A 17499-nucleotide genomic window follows, 5' to 3' on the forward strand; every position below is an offset into this window, starting at 1 on the left:
GGGTTAGGGGGAGGTCAGGTGACGTATCCTTTCAAAGATAGGTAGTGGGAGCAGTACCTACCAACCAGTTACACCAAGACATTCTCTGGGGCTAGAGTGCAAAAGCTCAGAGTTTTTGATGCATTCTGTCAAAGATATCATGTTTCCCTGAAAATATGTCCGGATAATAAGCGCAATTGGGCTTTTCAGTGCATGTGATAATATAAGCCACCTGCAAAATAAATCCTCCCACTAATTACTTACACACATGCGCAGCCGGTCCCACCATTTCCTCTGGTTGCTTGCCACGCAACCAAAATGAGTCGAGGAGGTGAGGCTGGGGTTTTTGTGACATGCCCTCCCACTCCCTGTTCTTTGTACTGGCCGAGTGGCCCAACCCATCCCACCCACTCCAATGGCAACAGCAGTCTGGCTGCTTCCCTTCCCCACCGTCTCTTTATAGAGAGGGGTGGCAGGGGAGGCAGGGGAGAAGTGAGACGTGTGAAGTGAGATGTGGCTTCCCTTGCCGTCTCTTCCCCCCCCCCCTTGCCAGGCATGACAGGTTTTCTGCCCCTCGTTTAGCCATCCGCCCCCTTTAGGGATGCAATTTGGGGGTGGCAGGTGGGACGGGCGAGAAGCAGGATGCAGGTCTTACCTTTCAAGCTCCGTTGCTTTTCTCACCGTTGTGTCTAGGGAAACGCTGTAAAAGAAAGCCTTTTCGGGAGTTCAATCAAACTTCTCGAACTCACGAAAAGGCTTTCTTTTACAGCGTGTTTCCCTAGAAACAACGGCAAGAAAAGCGACGGAGCTTGAAAGGTAAGACGCACGTCCCACTTCTCACCCGCCCTACCTGCTACCCCCAAATTGCAGCCCTAAAGGGGGTGGGTGGCTAAACAAGGGGCAGGAGCCCTGTCATGCCCAGCGAGGGGGGGGAAGAGACAGCAAGGGGAGCCATATCTTGCTCCACGCATCTCACTTCTCCACCGCCCCACCTGCCACCCTCTCGATAAAGAGATGGCTGGCGGGGAAGGGAAGTAGCTGTTGCCATTAAGGGGGGTAGGACGTGTTGGGTTGCTCGGCCAGCGCAAAGAACAGGGAGGGGAGGCGATGGCAGCAACGGAACATCCAGTCCCACGCTTGCTGCCTCCTGCACCCCCAAAATAATAAGACCCCCCGATAATAAGGCCAAGCCCTTATTTGGGGGGGGGTCAAAAGAAAATAAGACCCTGTCTTATTTTTGGGGAAACACAGTAGGTAGGGGGAGCAATACATACCAACCTGTTACACCAAGACATTCTCTAGGGCTAGAGTGCAAAAGCTCAGAGGGTTTCAAGAGGAGGAAGAAGTTCCCCTTCTACTCTATAAGCTCAGATACATAAGCCTTTAACAACAACAACAACAACAACAACAACACCACCACCATAGGATTCATCAGTGACATCTTCTCCTTCACTACATTTTTTCTTGAGAAATCCTTACCTATTGAACTGTCATTGGCTGAGCAGCTCTGATTAGCTTCTGGCTACAAAATGGTCACAAATTCTTAGATATGATACTTGACCACTTTGCATTTTCACTCAGCTTCACATAGATGTTCTGAGAATGACGTTTCTAAGGCACTTATGACTACTATTATAATTGAATTCACAAGCATTGTAATTTCATTTCTGCCTAATTGTCCCTGACTAAACAAAAAACATTGCTTCGTCATCATCCAATTATTGTAATACCTGTTCTACCAATAAGACAATCTTAAGAGAAAGCATGCAATTATTATTATTTTTTCATTATGAGACTGGCTTGCTAAATAAGCCACAACTGATTGGGTTAACCCAACATATTAAACCATGATTTATATAACACAAAACCTGGGTTCGCATGTCATACTAAGCCAAAATCAAGAAATCACATTTTGGTTAGCATGAACAAATAAAGACTAGGTTCCTAAAACATCTTAAGTCAGGGATATCCAACCTTGGCAACTTTTATGACTTGTGGATGTCAAAAATTCCCCAGCCAATATGGCTGCCCAGGGAACTCTGGGAGTTGACGTCCACAGGTCTTAAATTTGGTAAGGTTGGACACCCCTGGTCTAAATTATCAATAAGCAACCCACATTTCAAGTTAGCAGGAGTTTGTAATAGTACTGGTATATATGTGCTAACATGCAACATCCTGTTGTAACGTGCTATGCCATTTGACGTACCAAGTTGTACGAACATAGTACTTGTAGTTTGGTTTTGGTGCCTTCAAATCAGTGCTTGATTCTGGTGATTACCTGGACTGGTCCTTGCAATTTTCTTGACAAGTTTTTTCAGAAGTGGTGTACCATTGCCTCTCTCATAGGCCTAAGAGATTGTGACTGGCCAGTTCACCCAACTGGCTTTGTGCCTTAAGGGTGTACTAGAATTCATGGTTTCCAGCTTTTAGCCTGATATTTAACCACTATACCAAACAGGTATTTTGTTTAATAAACAGTGGCTAAACAAAGTAGGGCTTAGTGTGATCAAATTGACAATCTGCTCAAACTACTTAGAAGCTATCTTGACCTTGTTATATATTCTGTAATACCTGGAAAACATAACACAAAATAGAAAAAAATGTATCAAAATATATACTTACATTACTTTTGATGTTGCTGTAGTACCTGGAATGAAAAAAATGTGAAAACATGTTTGTGAACTTAGAAGTTACCCTTTTCCCTCCATATATCTGACCAACAGTAATTATGGGAAGCCTAAAATGACTGCCAATGTTCTGCAAATATCACTCATTTTTCCCACCTCCACTTTCTTTAGTGAGATCAGTTTCAGGATACTTTAATCAGGAAACCCTGTGAATACATCTAGACCTTTCACATTCACAAAGCTACTTCTCACCTTGCTACTTATTTGCCCAGAATTTGATTCACGCAAATCATTCAGGCAAATCATTGCCTACAAAAGCAAAATATTTGTTTGTTCCAGCTGGGTATGCAGCAGGAACTTTGTACAGAAGTCACAACACAATCCGGATGTCATCAGGTAAAAATAATCAGGATGGTAAAACAATCACATTGATGGACCCATTTTGTTCAAAATCAGACTGATGGCCCTTAAGGAGATACCTCACAGCCTCAGCCTGAAACAGACATTCGTGTAGAAATTTTCTGTGTTTTAAGCGCGGCATTTGCACAAAATCTCTTTTAGTATGTCCAGTAGCTGACTGAAAGTGTTAGAAGAGGCTTCTGTCCGTGTCCAGGATAAAGAAGTATAGAAGCTTTTCTGGTTACTAAAAGTGCTGGCTTGAGCCTGTGAGGCCATGAAAAGCAAACCAACATGTACTTTTGCTTCATATTTTGTTTTGTTTTTTCCCAAGGACTGGACACACAATAACATAGTAGATATGTATGCAAAGCTTTACAGGACACACCTTCTCCAACAACAGGCTCTAGTTGCTGTCAAACTCCAGGCAGAACTCCTCTCAGGATATGCTGCTCACTATAGATTGTGCTCCTGGCTGTTGAGTTATAGTTTTCTTGCGTCCGTGTAATAGCTGCCCATCTCCAGACATTGCTTCCACTTCCCAGTTTGCTTCCTTTTTTTCTACACACCTACCCACACTCTCTCTTAGCGTTTCTTCTTGTAAGCTAAGGGCCTGGGTGGGGTGAAGCTGCCTCTGAACATCAGCACATCCTTGAAAATGCCAGGGTGTGGCTCAAATAATTAGGTAGCTGGAATACTGTTTGTGAGTAAGGTTGTGAGTAAAATAGTGAGTGAGTGAATGTACAAGGAAAGTAGAGTGGGAAGCAGTTCTGCCTGGCTGCAGCTGCTTTTCCCAAGCACGGAACTGCTATCCCTGCTTCACTTCTTCACACATGAGGATGACACATTGCTTCATGGAGCTACTTAATACGGTGATTCAGTCAAATCACTGTGAAATTGAATCACTCCTTCAAAGCTTTGCACAGCTTTACTAGTTAGTAAATTGGGGGTTTATGACTTAGTGGACTGTGTGAGGCTAACGACAATGGCTCATTTAACAAATCAAAGTTAAAACATACTATTGGCTTTTACAGATAAGAAAATAAACACGTCTTCGTAGTTTGTTTAGACCAATTTCTAATTTATTTGTAAATATGCTGTCAGGCACAAATAACCAGGAACATTCATTGCATTTAAAGCACAGAAGAATTTATTACTGTGACTTATACACAAGAATCTAGTTAATTAAAGATCAATCCTAAAGTGGCACAAGAGAAGGATCAACGGAATTCTTGAGGAGCGGGACTCTTGTGGCAACACAATGACTCCAAACTGATAGCGCAGTTAACTCCGTCCTCCAGCTCTGCCTGCTCTGCTACATATGCTTTTGTAAATTGATTAGTGTACACAGGTGTTCAGAGGAATAACTGGAAAATTCAAAACAGTGACTGTGCATCACCTACTTTTTATATGTGTCACATTTGCAATGCACATAAAAGAAACAGGATTTTGATTACCCATTTTAACTTTCTTTTAACTGTCCAACAGATGCTCTTGTTAAAATGAGTTATATAAAAAGCAACAGTAGCTAGAAAGAAGTCAGGAAACTACAAACCAATCATTTACTTGTGTTTGCATATCATTCTAACAATGATTCCATTCTGTGCTTGATTGCCTTAAAGCCACTTATGGTTTATTCAATGACTACAATTTGCACATCCTTACACTTTAAATGGGGATTCTTATCTTTTGGGCAGAGAACAGTTTGGAGTTGTGGCTGCCTTGGAGAAACACTGCCTATTTGTGGAACGGCCATCACTAGGGGTACCTTGCCTGATTGGTAAAACCCAGACCTACCTGTTAAGATACTTTTTCAAACAGATGTTCCCCAAAACAGGAGAATTCAGTTAAGCCTTGGTATATACAGTAACACAACTCCATAGTATCTATTCTGTGCTCTGCTTACAGTAACTCGTGTTCTTGTAACCTCTAGGTTAGACCGCTGTAACATAGTCTACATAGGGCTGCCCCTGAAGACCATTTGGAAATTTCAACTGATGCAGAATGTAAATGGTGCCAGATGTATGGAACACATAACACCACTTCTGCATGAACTACATTGGTTACCAGTATGTTTCTGGATGCAATTTAAATTACTGGTATAAAATCCTGCATGGCTTGAGAGTGGGGTAGCTGAGGGCTCAGCTTTTTTCCAAGAGCTTCTACCCGTCCAACTAGGTGGAGCATAGTAGTTGTCAGTGTTCCAGAAAACCCCCTCTTGCAGAAAAGACGCCGAAGCAAACATCTTTCAAAGTTCTTTTACTAGCATCGTAAACTGGCACAACTGGGGAAACTCCGAATCTGGGGGATCCAGGTTTTTCCTCAGCAAGACAAACTCCAAAATCACCACCCCCTTGACCCCTCTACCGATCACATGCTCCAATCGCCAACCGTCCCATCTCGAGACATTACTCCGGCCACTCCTTCTCCAGATGCAGTCCCTTGACCGGCAGGAAGAATGTTGTTATGTCTAAAGGCCCCTTCTACTAACCCCCCCTCCTACTTTCCCACACAGGAGAAAGTGGTGGCGAGGAAGCCTCTGGCCTAGTATGGCTTTCAAAGCTGACAGTAGGCATGCTGCAGATCCTGTCAGGCAGAGTACCAGCTAATGGAGACCAGAAGACAAGCTTTTTTTTTCTGCAGTGATTCCTGCTCTTTGGAACATCCTCCCTTCGGAGATCAGAATGGCCCCAATTCTGCTAGCTTTTCATACGGTCCTAAAAACCTGGCTATGTTCCCATGTCTGGGTCCCAAGTGCATGAAGGATCCCGTTTCCTGACTGTATTGCTAACCGGCCAAGCATCTTGTTCCTAGGTGCATTTAATCTTTTTAGTATTTTTATTGTTTTTAAGCATTTTTAGCATTTTTAATTGCCTTTTTAAAAAAAAATTGTAAGCCACCCAGTCATCGATTGAGTGGCTAGACAAATCGAATAAATAAATAAATACCGAGTCATCAAAATGTTTACTCTAAAATAATCATACCTAGATTGTCACCAGAAATGCACCTTGCCCTTTTCCAAACGCAAATCCATAGAAAAACCATTAAAAAGACCATAAAGCTATAACAAAAGCCAGTTTAATGTAACAGTTAAAGCACCAGGTCAGAAACTGGGAGACTGTGAGTACTGCCTTGGTCACAAAGCCACCTGGGTGGCCTTGGGCCAGTCAATCTCTGTCAGCCCTAGGAAGGAGGCAATAACCTTCTTGTCCAGGCAGTCTTTGAGACTCAGTCATGACTGAACAGAAGAAGTAAAAAAAGCAAGAAGTATAATAGATCTCAGGGGTTGCCACAAAGAAGAGGGAGTTGAGTTGTTCTCCAAAGCACCTGAGGGTAGAACAAGAAGCAATGGGTGGAAACTGATCAAGGAAAGAAGCAACTTAGAACTAAGGAGAAATTTCCTGACATTTAGAACAATTAATAAGTGGAATGACTTGCCTGCAGAAGTTGTGAATGCTCAACACTGGAAATTTTTAAGAAAATGTTGGATAACCATCTGTCTGAGATGGTGTAGGGTTTCCTGCCTGGGCAGGGAGTTGGACTAGAAGGCCTCCAAGGTCCCTTCCAACTCTGTTGTTATTATTATTATAACCAGATACACCAAAATAGACTAATGTCAAAGTATACTACAATCTGCTTCATTAGTGTGCAACAATAGATGTATTCATCTGAACACCTGTATTACACAACCATTATCTTTGAGTTATGTCTTTTCAATATTTTCTAGCAGAAAGGTCTAATCAAGTTCAAGATATTTCTCAAACTATTAATGGCATGGAAGAAACATAATAGTTTGTTCCTTGAGCTGTGAAATTGATTATTCTTTGCAATGTAATTGCACTTAGAATATCATTATATTGATGAGATACTTGAAATGCCCCAAATTACAGATATTTTATGACTTCATCTATTAGAAAGAAAGGAAAAGTTGAAAAGGTGTAAAAGTAGTGGGTACTTGCCACATGGCTCTACTTATTCTCCTTCCTATATAGACACAAGGAGATACGTTTAAAATTGTATTTTGCACCCTACATTTCATAATTCAATAGTCTTCCACCACTTCTGACTGTTGACACATGAAGTCTGAAATAAATGCACTCAAAACAGTCTATGTTGAGGGAAAAGGGATTGAATATAACTGAATTGGGTAAAGAACACTATTTATTTATTTATTTATTTATTTATTTAATCATATTTATATACCGCCCTATCTCCCTAGGGACTCAGGGCGGTTTACAGGCACTAAAAACAGATAAATAGAATATAAATACAATATAAAACATTTAAAAAACTTATTCAAAGCCCGTCCAATTAAGAATAGAAATAAAACCCAATTTAAAACCCGAAATTTAAAATCTAGCTCAGTCCTGCACAATTAAATAAGTATGTTTTAAGCCCGCGGCGGAAGGTCCGGAGGTCCGAAAGCTGACGAAGTCCGGGGGGTAGATCGTTCCAGAGGGTGGGAGCCCCCACAGAGAAGGCCCTTCCCCTGGGCGTCGCCAGACGACATTGCCTCGCTGACGGCACCCTGAGGAGACCCTCTCTGTGAGAGCGCACGGGACGGTGGGAGGTATTCGGTCGCAGTAGGCGGTCCCGTAAATAACCCGGCCCAATGCCATGGAGCGCTTTAAAGGTGGTCACCAAAACCTTGAAGCGCACCCGGAAGGCCACAGGAAGCCAGTGCAGTCTGCGCAGGATGGGTGTCATATGGGAGCCACGAGGGGCTCCATCTATCACCCGCGCAGCTGCATTCTGGACTAACTGTAGCCTCCAGATGCCCCTCAAGGGGAGCCCCATGTAGAGAGCATTGCAGTAATCCAGGCGAGATGTCACGAGTGCGTGAGTAACCGTGCATAGGGCATCCCGGTCCAGAAAGGGGCGCAACTGGCGTACCAGGCGAACCTGGTAGAACGCTCTCCTGGAGACGGCCGTCAAATGCTCTTCTAGAGACAGCCGTTCATCCAGGAGGACGCCTAAGTTGCGGACCCTCTCCATCGGGGCCAATGACTCGCCACTAAAAATCTTAATGTTTATTTTCATCATTACTTTTTAAAGTGCCAATGTAAAACATATTCCCTTAGATTACAGTACAGGAAACATTTTTAAGATGAATGTTTGTGTACAATGGAGAATATTAAAAGTATATAAAAGTAGAACTTAAGAGTAGTATATATATATCCAAAATTATGCTAACAGAATAAGGCACATACTTATTTATAAGTCCCATTGAAATCAGTGGAGCAGCTTCAGCGTCACAAGGATGAAAAAAACATATATATTGTTAGCATTAAGCTGTGCTGATTTTAGTTAAGAATTGTTTCTGAACCAGCCACAAAATTGGGATAGAATAGAATTCTTTATTGGCAAAGTGTGATTGGACACATTTGTCTTTCGTCTACTATATTTAGAATAGAATAGAATTTTTATTGGCCAAGTGTGATTGGACACACAAGGAATTTGTCTTGGTGCATATGCTCTCAGTGTACATAAAAGAAAAGATACGTTCATCAAGGTATGCATGTATATGAAAGTGTACATAAGGAGAATAAAATACATTCATTGAAAATAAAAAGATACAACACTTAGTGATAGTCAAGGTTACTAATAAGCTATCAAATCATACTATGAAGCCAATAAAAACAATATAAATTGAAAGATACAAGCAACATAGTTATAGTAATAAGTGGGAAGAGATAGATACTAGTAAGGAAGAGAAGAAAAATAGTAATACAGTCTTAGTAAATTATTTGACAGTGTTGTGGGAATTAGTTGATTACAGTATGATTAGCAATCATACTGTACTCATTTACAAAGCAAGAGTGATAAATACACGTGACAGTGCAATTAAAATAACTGAATACTGTCTTAGGCACAAATAACTAGTAAAAAAACAAATATAGCAACAACAACAAAAACCTGGGGCGTTCTTGCCTGCAAATGTTATCTGACCAAAAACGTCCCAGTTCTTTTGCTAGACCTCCCCAGCCCCGAATCCAGGAGAATCTTCAAAGCTATTTTGTTCCTGCAGAAAAAGAGGAGGAAAAGCATGCATTGCTGCCACGCCCTCTAAACACACACACACACACACACACACACCGTTTGCTCCCCCCCATCCCCAGCCTCTTCTTGCCTCCCCAAAACTGCTACAGTAGTACTTTCTTTCCAGTTCTAGAAGTGTGCGTGCTCTTCCTTCTCCTCGCCAGGCCCAAAAGAAAAACAGCAGCTTCTAGAACAGATGGAGCTTCTTCCTCCTCCGGTAGTTTCTCTCTCTTTTGTTTAAATCCCTTTCACTCGACTCTATTTCTTGACCTTCTTGAACTCCTCCTGTACTTTGCCCCCACTCTGGAGTCTTCCAGCTTTCCCCTCCCACTCCCACTTTCCTGCTTATTCCACGCTCACCTTTGCTGCCAGCGCTGGTGACAGTGGAGTTCCTACAGCCCATCGCTGGCAACTCCGGCCGGTTCCCTCGCTGGGGCGCGCTTCGAGCGAAGCCCTCCCCGAGGATGACTCCACCCCTCCCAAAACAGCCTGGAATGACAAAACGATCCGCTTCGTGGTGCGGCGACAAGGGGTGGGGGGGGGAAACGGGGGGGGGGAGGGAGAAGACGAGGAGGTGATGGCAGAAATCGCTGGATGAGTGAGAGAAGAATCGGCGCCGAGGGGACCAACTCTCTTTTCTCCCGATCCGTCGTCTTGGCAACAACAAAAGCCAATCAGCGTTGCCTTCATCTTTTAAGGATGCTTTCCTACTGGCCTAGCAGAAATGAGCGGGGTTTCGAATGCAGAAGGAATTGGGCGTAGTTAAAAACTCAAGACTGGACCAGTGATTCGTAGGGAAGTCCACTGGAATGGTCATCAGGGAAGATTATTGCTTTTCTCACCTTGCAATCCTTTCCTAACAACTATTCAGTTTGGCAGATCGAATCTCACCAGGCTCAAGGTTGACTCAGCCTTCCATCCTTTGGAGATGGGTAAAATGAGGACCCAGATTGTTGGGCGCAAGAGGCTGACTCTGTAAACCGTTTAGGGAGGGCTGTAAAGCACTATGAAGCTGTATATAAGTCCAAGTGCTATTGCTATTCAGTGCTACACTGCCTTTGAAATTTGCAATTATTTATTTATTTATTTATTTTACATCCTTCATCATCATCATGTATACTTATTTTTTTTGCAACAACTACTCTGGCAGTGGGCTGGACTGAGAAGAGTGACTGTCCCAAAGCCACCCAACTGACTTTGATGCCTAAAAATTATGATTCAGAGGGAGGCTGTTTCCTGGTTTCTAGCCCAGCGCCTTAATCACTACACCAGGCTTGCTAATAGACATCTCTTATCCAGTCAGGTGTACAGAAATATATGTGGAGGGAGTGGTTGGACACATTCTTTATATATTTATCTGTTACTGTTATCTATATCTAATTTAAGGAGACACAAGTACTTCCAAGAAGGCTTAAAATAGTATCAACAATCATTAATGAAATAGCAATGCTAGATTGCTCTACCAATAGAGACCAGATTCCACCTTCCTTTCTAGTGGAGGATGGTGACAATCAAGCTGTTCTGGACGGTGTTCTAATCAGTTTTGACCACCATTATTCTTTATATTTCCTTTTATTGATCTGTATTTGTTCTTTCTTAATTATCTTTATTCCTACTTTAATATGTAGTGTGGACATTTTCATGTTTTTTATATCTTTTAACTAAACTGCTCTAAATTATTGTGGCTGAAGCCAGTATGGAACATTCCCTCAGCTTCTGGTTCTTCTCACCATCCAGAGACCATTGCTTTGTAGTGTCCTTGTATGAAAAGCAACCATACAAAATGCAGCTTGGCTGATCTCACATCATTTCTTTGTCCGGAGAGGGTTGAAAGAATTGATCTACTGGTTGACTCTTTGTTCTTGGCCATAATCATTGGCTCTACTTTACATGGAGCTATCTTTTATCCATCATTCTTTTTCGGATTTTCAGTATCTCTTTGTGAATGTGCAAATAAATGTGTCTTTCTGAGAATAATTTCTAGGAGCCAGTTCAAAGTCAATAGAGTTTTGAAGAGACTTTGGTGCAGTATGCATGCTATAAGACCAGTTTTAATAGATCATGATTAGCTTTCATTGAAAAATTCCCTGGAAATATATATTTTGATAAGGTAACCTAACAGCATATTTATGTATAAATCTATTTACTTCATTTTATATCAATTTATACGCCTCTCGCTCCTTTGAATGTTGGGAAACCTGCTTGTTTCTCAGTTAATATAATATCACAAAGTTTTTGTATTTTGCGATCGATTTCTTGCAAAACAGTGAGTAGCTACAGAGGGAAATGGACAATGTAGGTGTGATGTCATCAGGCAAATGCCATTACTTTTATATCAGACATTGTAACATAAGTATTCAGTGATGGCTATTGCATGATGAAGTGTGTATTATTTTGATCCCATTGGGATGTGTGCAAACTCCACTATGCATACAGTAATTATGAGTAGAAGGAGGAAAAGGTGAGAACAAGAGAAAGTGACAGCTTCAGATGTTGTTTCTGACTGATGCAGAAGAAAGTAGTGAGTTGTAGTTAGAAACAGAATCACAGAATAGATAACATTTGATCTGATGCATTAATATTATTTCTTAAATATACTTCTAAATCAGGGGTAGTCAACCTTTTTATACCTATCACCCACTTTTGTATCTCTGATAGTAGTAAAATTTTCTAACCACCCACCAGTTCCACAGTAATGGTGATTTATAAAGTAGGTTTGGGGGGTGGGGCACCGGCTACCAGCTCTGTTGTCTGTTACAGCTGGGTGGCATGGGGGGAGATGCGCGAGCTATTCTGGGACGAGGCTCTTTTGTTTGCAGTCGCACTATAGCGCCATTTAGTTTCACTTACGTAACATTTTTTTTTGTTTGTTTACATTTATACCCCGCCCTTCTCCGAAGACTCAGGGCGGCTTACAATGTATAAGGCAATAGTCTCATTCTATTTGTATATTTTTACAAAGTCAACTTATTGCCCCCCCAACAATCTGGGTCCTCATTTTACCTACCTTATAAAGGCTGAGTCAACCTTGGGCCGGGCTCGAACCTGCAGTAATTGCAGGCTTTGTGTTCTTAATAACAGGCTTAATAACAGGCTTTACCAGCCTGCGCTATTCACCGGCATGAACTAAACTTATGCGCGGGCGATACAAATAGTATATTTTTAGAAATTTAAATTGTCATGGGGAATTTTATGAAAACCTAATGAAAATGTTTTTAAATAATGCTATGAAATTTTTTTAAAAAGTCAATTAAATTAAAAAAAAGGAAAGTGCTTCAGTATCAGACAAAACCCCTACCGCCCACCATGAAAGCTGGAACACCCACTAGTGGGCGGTAGGGACCAGGTTGACTACCACTAATTTAACCATAGCTTATTGAACAAGCCATTGAATCTGATTAATACAGGCTGATACAATCATCCATTCTTTTTAAATTCAGCATTTCATTGTCTCTCTTTGTCATGTTAAAGTTTAGTCTTTTCTTCACATTATAATACTAAGACTACCTCATCATGCCTTCTAAATGTGACTTTGTGTATAATTAAAAATTGAGATATTGAGAGGGATCAATAAAAATTGAGAGGGATCTAAGTATGTATGATACTTATATATATTGTTGTGACAAAATAAATAAATAAATAAATAAATAAATAAATAAATAAATATCTTAGTAGGCCAACATTTAAGTATGAGCCAGCAGTGTGCCAAAAAAGCCAATGCAAGCCTAGATTGTATCAACATAGGGATATTGTTGAGATAACCAGAAGTGATAGTATTGATTTACACTGTGTTGGTGACACCACATTTGGAATATTGTGTCCATTTCTGGTCACAAATGTTAATTATTCATACAAAAAGATGCTGAGATCCTGGAAAGTATGCAAAGAAGAGCAACAAAGATGATAAAGGATCTGGAGGTTAAATTGTATGATGAACAGTTGAGGAAACAAGATATATTTAGCCAATCAAAGAGAAGGGAGGGGGGACATGACAGCTGTCTTCGAGTACTTAAAGGGCTGATACAAAGAAGAGGGAATTGACTTATTCTCTAAGGCAGTGGTCCCCAGCCTTGCCAACCTTAAGACATGTGGACTTCAACTGGCTGAGGAATTCTGGGAGTTGAAGTCCACAAGTCTTAAAGTTGCCAAGGTTGGGGACCCCTGCTCTAGGGCACGAAGTAATGGATAGAAGCTTGTTAAAGAGAGATATAATCTAGAAATAAGGAGAAATTTTCTGACAGTGAGACCAACTGATCAATGATAGTTTGTTTCCTGAGGTTGTGGGGTATTCCATCACTGGAGATTTTCAAAAATAGACTGGACAACCAGTTGACTGGCATAAGGGCTCCTGCCTTGACCAGGGGGTTGAATTAGAAGAGTGATCTCTAACCTTGGCAACTTTAAGACTTCCATCTTAAAGTTGCCAAGGTTGGAGACCCCTGAACTAGAAGACCTCCAAGAGCACTTCCAGCCCTATGATTTTATATTTGTTAATTAATGGGACTCTGGATTTTTTATTGACACCTGCATTGGAGAAGATGTTGTTTATGGATTTGCTACAGTTAAGAGTTTTTTTTATTTTTTTATTTGCATTTATATCCCGCCCTTCTCCGAAGACTCAGGGCGGCTTACACTATGTCAAGCAATAGTCTTCATCCATTTGTATATTATATACAAAGTCAACTTATTGCCCCCAACAATCTGGGTCCTCATTTTACCTACCTTATAAAGGATGGAAGGCTGAGTCAACCTTGGGCCTGGTGGGGCTTGAACCTGCAGTAATTGCAAGCAGCTGCTGTTAATAATAGACTGTCTTAGCAGTCTGAGCCACTCAAGGACCCTTTCAGAGTTGAAATTTGGAATATATTTTATATGTTAATTAAGAGGAGATGAGATAGTAAAACTGTTTATACTTATGAGGAGAGGTTGCTTTCTTAGAAGGGGTTCTATTTTTTCTTTCTTTTTCTTATTCTACTTTTATTCTACTTTTTTGTTTTCTTTTTTAGTTTTTAAAAAGATTAAAGTTTTTAGTATGTACTGTTGTTATTACAACTTTTAATATATGTATTTTAAAAAATAGGTACTGACAGAGAAGCATAAAAGCCGGTTTTCACTGTTTTATATGGTACAGAATCTCGTTTCTTTTCATAGTCCCCCATAATAGCAGGTTCTTAGAAAAATAAATCATGAATCATTGGTAATCATTGATTTTTATTTAGCAGTACAGTCCTTATCTTCCTGAAAGGATGACAGTGTTATTGTGCAATTTCAAATGTGTAAAATGTCAAGCTTGTTTGCCACCCTAAGCGTTCAAAGCTGAAATCTCTTCTTTAAGCTGTTGTATTTGGAGTGCTTACTGGGGCTGGTGGGCACCTAGCTGGTTGGCAAACTGCTTCCCTCAGCTTGAGGTGCCAACCTATAAGCAGTTACCTAACAGAACAGATGAGGCACAGTTAGCTGTTATTTAAGCTGTTACCATTACAATTTGCACTACACAACTGGGGCACCATCTGCGGTTCCTCATGAGAATCATATTTTCTCCCATTTTATAAATGCAAATAGTAAATCATCAAAACTTCAAAGATAACAAGGAACAAAATCAATATATCTTTAGAATAGAAACATTAACATGGGAATATATATATAGGTAGTCCTCAACTTGCAACCGCAAGCCCCAAATTTCCATTACTAAGCTAGGCAGTTGTTCACTGAATTTTACATCTTTTTGCTACAGTTGTTAAGTGAATCATGCAGTTATTAAGTAAAACTATTCCTCCATTGTAGTTGCTTTTTAGAAGCCAGCTAGGAAGGTTACAAATGGTATCATCTGACCCTGGGCAGAGCAACTATCATAAATATAAGCCCAATTGCCAGGTGCTCACATTTTGACCACTTGACCATGTGAATGCTTCAACAGTAATAAGTGTGAGAACTGGTCATGTCATTTTTTTCAGTGCCATTGTAACTTCAAATGGTCATTAAACAAATAGTTGTAAGTCAAGGATTACCCATTTTTTTTCAATCAATCAATCAATCAATCAATCAGAATAGAGCTGGAAGGGACTTTGGAGGTCTTCTAGTCCAACCATCTGCTCAAGCAGGAGATCCTATACCAGTCTCTTCTTAAAAACCTCCAGTGATGAAGCACCTACAATGTCTGACAGCAAGCTGTTCCACTGGTTAATTGTCCTCACTGTTAGGAAGTTTCTCCTTAGTTCTAAAGTTGCTTCGCTCCTTGATTAGTTTCCATCCATTGTTTCTTGTCCTGCCTACAGGTGCTTTGGTAAACAGGTTGACCCTCTCTTCTTTGTGGCAACCTCTCAAATACTGAAATACTACTGTATCACCCCTAGTCCTTTTCTCTAGACTAGCCAAACCCCAATCCTGCAACCATTCTTCATGTTTTAGTCTCTAAGTCTTTAATCATCTTAGCTGTCTTCTTTACACTTTTTCCAGTCTCAACAACTTTTTTGTAATGTGGTGACCAAAACTGGATGCAGTATTCCAGCTGTGATCTTACTAAAGGTAAAGGTTCCCCTTGCACATACATGCTAGTCATTCCTGACTCTAGGGGGCGGTGCTCATCTCCGTTTCAAAGCTGAAGAGCCAGCGCTGTCCGAAGACGTCTCCGTGGTCATGTGGCCGGCATGACTAAACGCCAAAGGCGCACGGAACGCTGTTACCTTCCCACCAAAGGTGGTCCCTATTTTTCTACTTGCATTTTTTAAGTGCTTTCGAACTGCTAGGTTGGCAGAAGCTGGGACAAGTAACGGGAGCTCACCCCGTTACGTGGCACTAGGGATTCGAACCACTGAACTGCCGACTTTTCGATTGACAAGCTCACCATTTTAGCCACTGAACCACCGCGTCCCTTTATAAATAAAGCGGTACTAATACTTCACGAGATTTTGATTCTATGCCTCTGTTTGTACAACCAAAGCTTGTATTAGCTTTTTTAGCTGCCGCCGCACAGCTGACTTATATTTAAGTGATCTTTAAGTGATGATTTTCTTTTCTTGAAATCATTTTCATGGTAAATTAAAGTGTCTTTTTAAATTATTTTTATTTTATTTAGTTTTTGAAAAGAAGTGGGTAAAACTGATGCCTCAGAGAAAAGCACACACAAGCCTCTGTGTAATTAACAATTACATCAGTGACTTTTTCAAATTACAATGCAAGAGCCACCCTTGCCTCACATTTGAGACTGGGGGAATGGGAGTTTTAACTGTAGTTCCAACTTGGATCGCAGGAGGGAATGCTTGCTTTATGCACGGAGGAAAAAGCCAAGGGCAATAGGATCATTCAGCAACTTTTTCCTATTGCAAATAGGAAGTGATCACAGATGAATTAGAACCTTTCTTGGGACTTTTCTGTGACTCTGAAAACAATCAAAAATATTTGGGGGGGGGCATCATCTAATGCATTATATCAAATAGCTGAAGCAGAATGCACAAAACAAAAGTATTGTGTTTACTTTTAGACTAAACCCACTTGCTGGATTAATATAATCACTTGCAGTTGCAGTTCTTGAATGCAGATAGATTGTCCTCCTTTGTATAAAATGCCATGGCAGAATTTCAAGGAATGTTTGAAGAACTTTGGACTTAGTTCAGAACAAGCTTGCTACTCTTTGCTTTGGTACTTCCCACCAGAAGGCAAGGCTAACAAAATATAGACGTCCTATTCAGTGGATTAATTAATGCAGAGCTAAGAGTTTGGAGATGGGGGGGGTTGATGGGCGTTTTTTTCAATTTTATGATCATGTCATCATCAGGATTGAATGTTGTTGGTCACAAAAATCAATCATTTATGGTTCCTCTAGCCATTTCCTCAAAGTTTCCAGAATATTTCCTGTATTTATGCTGGTCTATGATCATAATGAATTCCCTATACCTCTTTTTCCTTATTTTTTTCCTCAACTGGTAGGTTTTTTTCCCCACACTAGATTTTCTAAACAATGAATCTGAGTCACTCTCGGAAGTAAAGATGATGCTAAAGATTACAGTAGTACTTTTATTTATTCTTGTGCTGACCTTTTAAATCACACAAAAACTACTATTTTAGTGTATAGTTTAAAAAAACAGCATACAAAACTGTGCAGTAAATATAATCATCAAGTGCAGTGGACTGCATGATGATCATCATCTGCAGTTAGCAACAGCAATAACTACAGAATTGAAACTCTAATAATAGACCAGGAAATCTTTCTAGCGCTCACACCTTAGGAAACATAAATATAGTATATACTCGGTTCATTAAACAGCAAACGCAGCTGAGGAACATCATCATCACCACCATCACGGGGCCAGGAAGGAACAAAAGAATCAGCATTCTAAGAAAATCTCCAAATTCTGCAAAACTGATATTTTAAACAGGGAGCAATCCTCCTTCAAAGTAGGCCCATGAACACTGAGTATGCTCAAATGGGGAGGGGAAAGGAAAGCGAGACTAGAACTGC

At 40.7% G+C, this 17499-nt stretch overlaps 1 long non-coding RNA gene across 1 annotated transcript in view; it reads right to left on the bottom strand.

Moving 5' to 3' along the window:
* Window positions 1–17499, bottom strand: part of LOC131201605 (uncharacterized) — a 42003-nt gene that overhangs the window by 19894 nt on the left and 4610 nt on the right. Inside the window, exon 2 of the long non-coding RNA XR_009155938.1 lies at window positions 2602–2626. This is a non-coding gene — a long non-coding RNA (uncharacterized LOC131201605). The remainder of the gene's footprint in view (window positions 1–2601; window positions 2627–17499) is intronic.

Source organism: Ahaetulla prasina, chromosome 7 (genome assembly GCF_028640845.1).
Source record: "Ahaetulla prasina isolate Xishuangbanna chromosome 7, ASM2864084v1, whole genome shotgun sequence".
Lineage (NCBI taxonomy): Eukaryota > Metazoa > Chordata > Lepidosauria > Squamata > Colubridae > Ahaetulla > Ahaetulla prasina.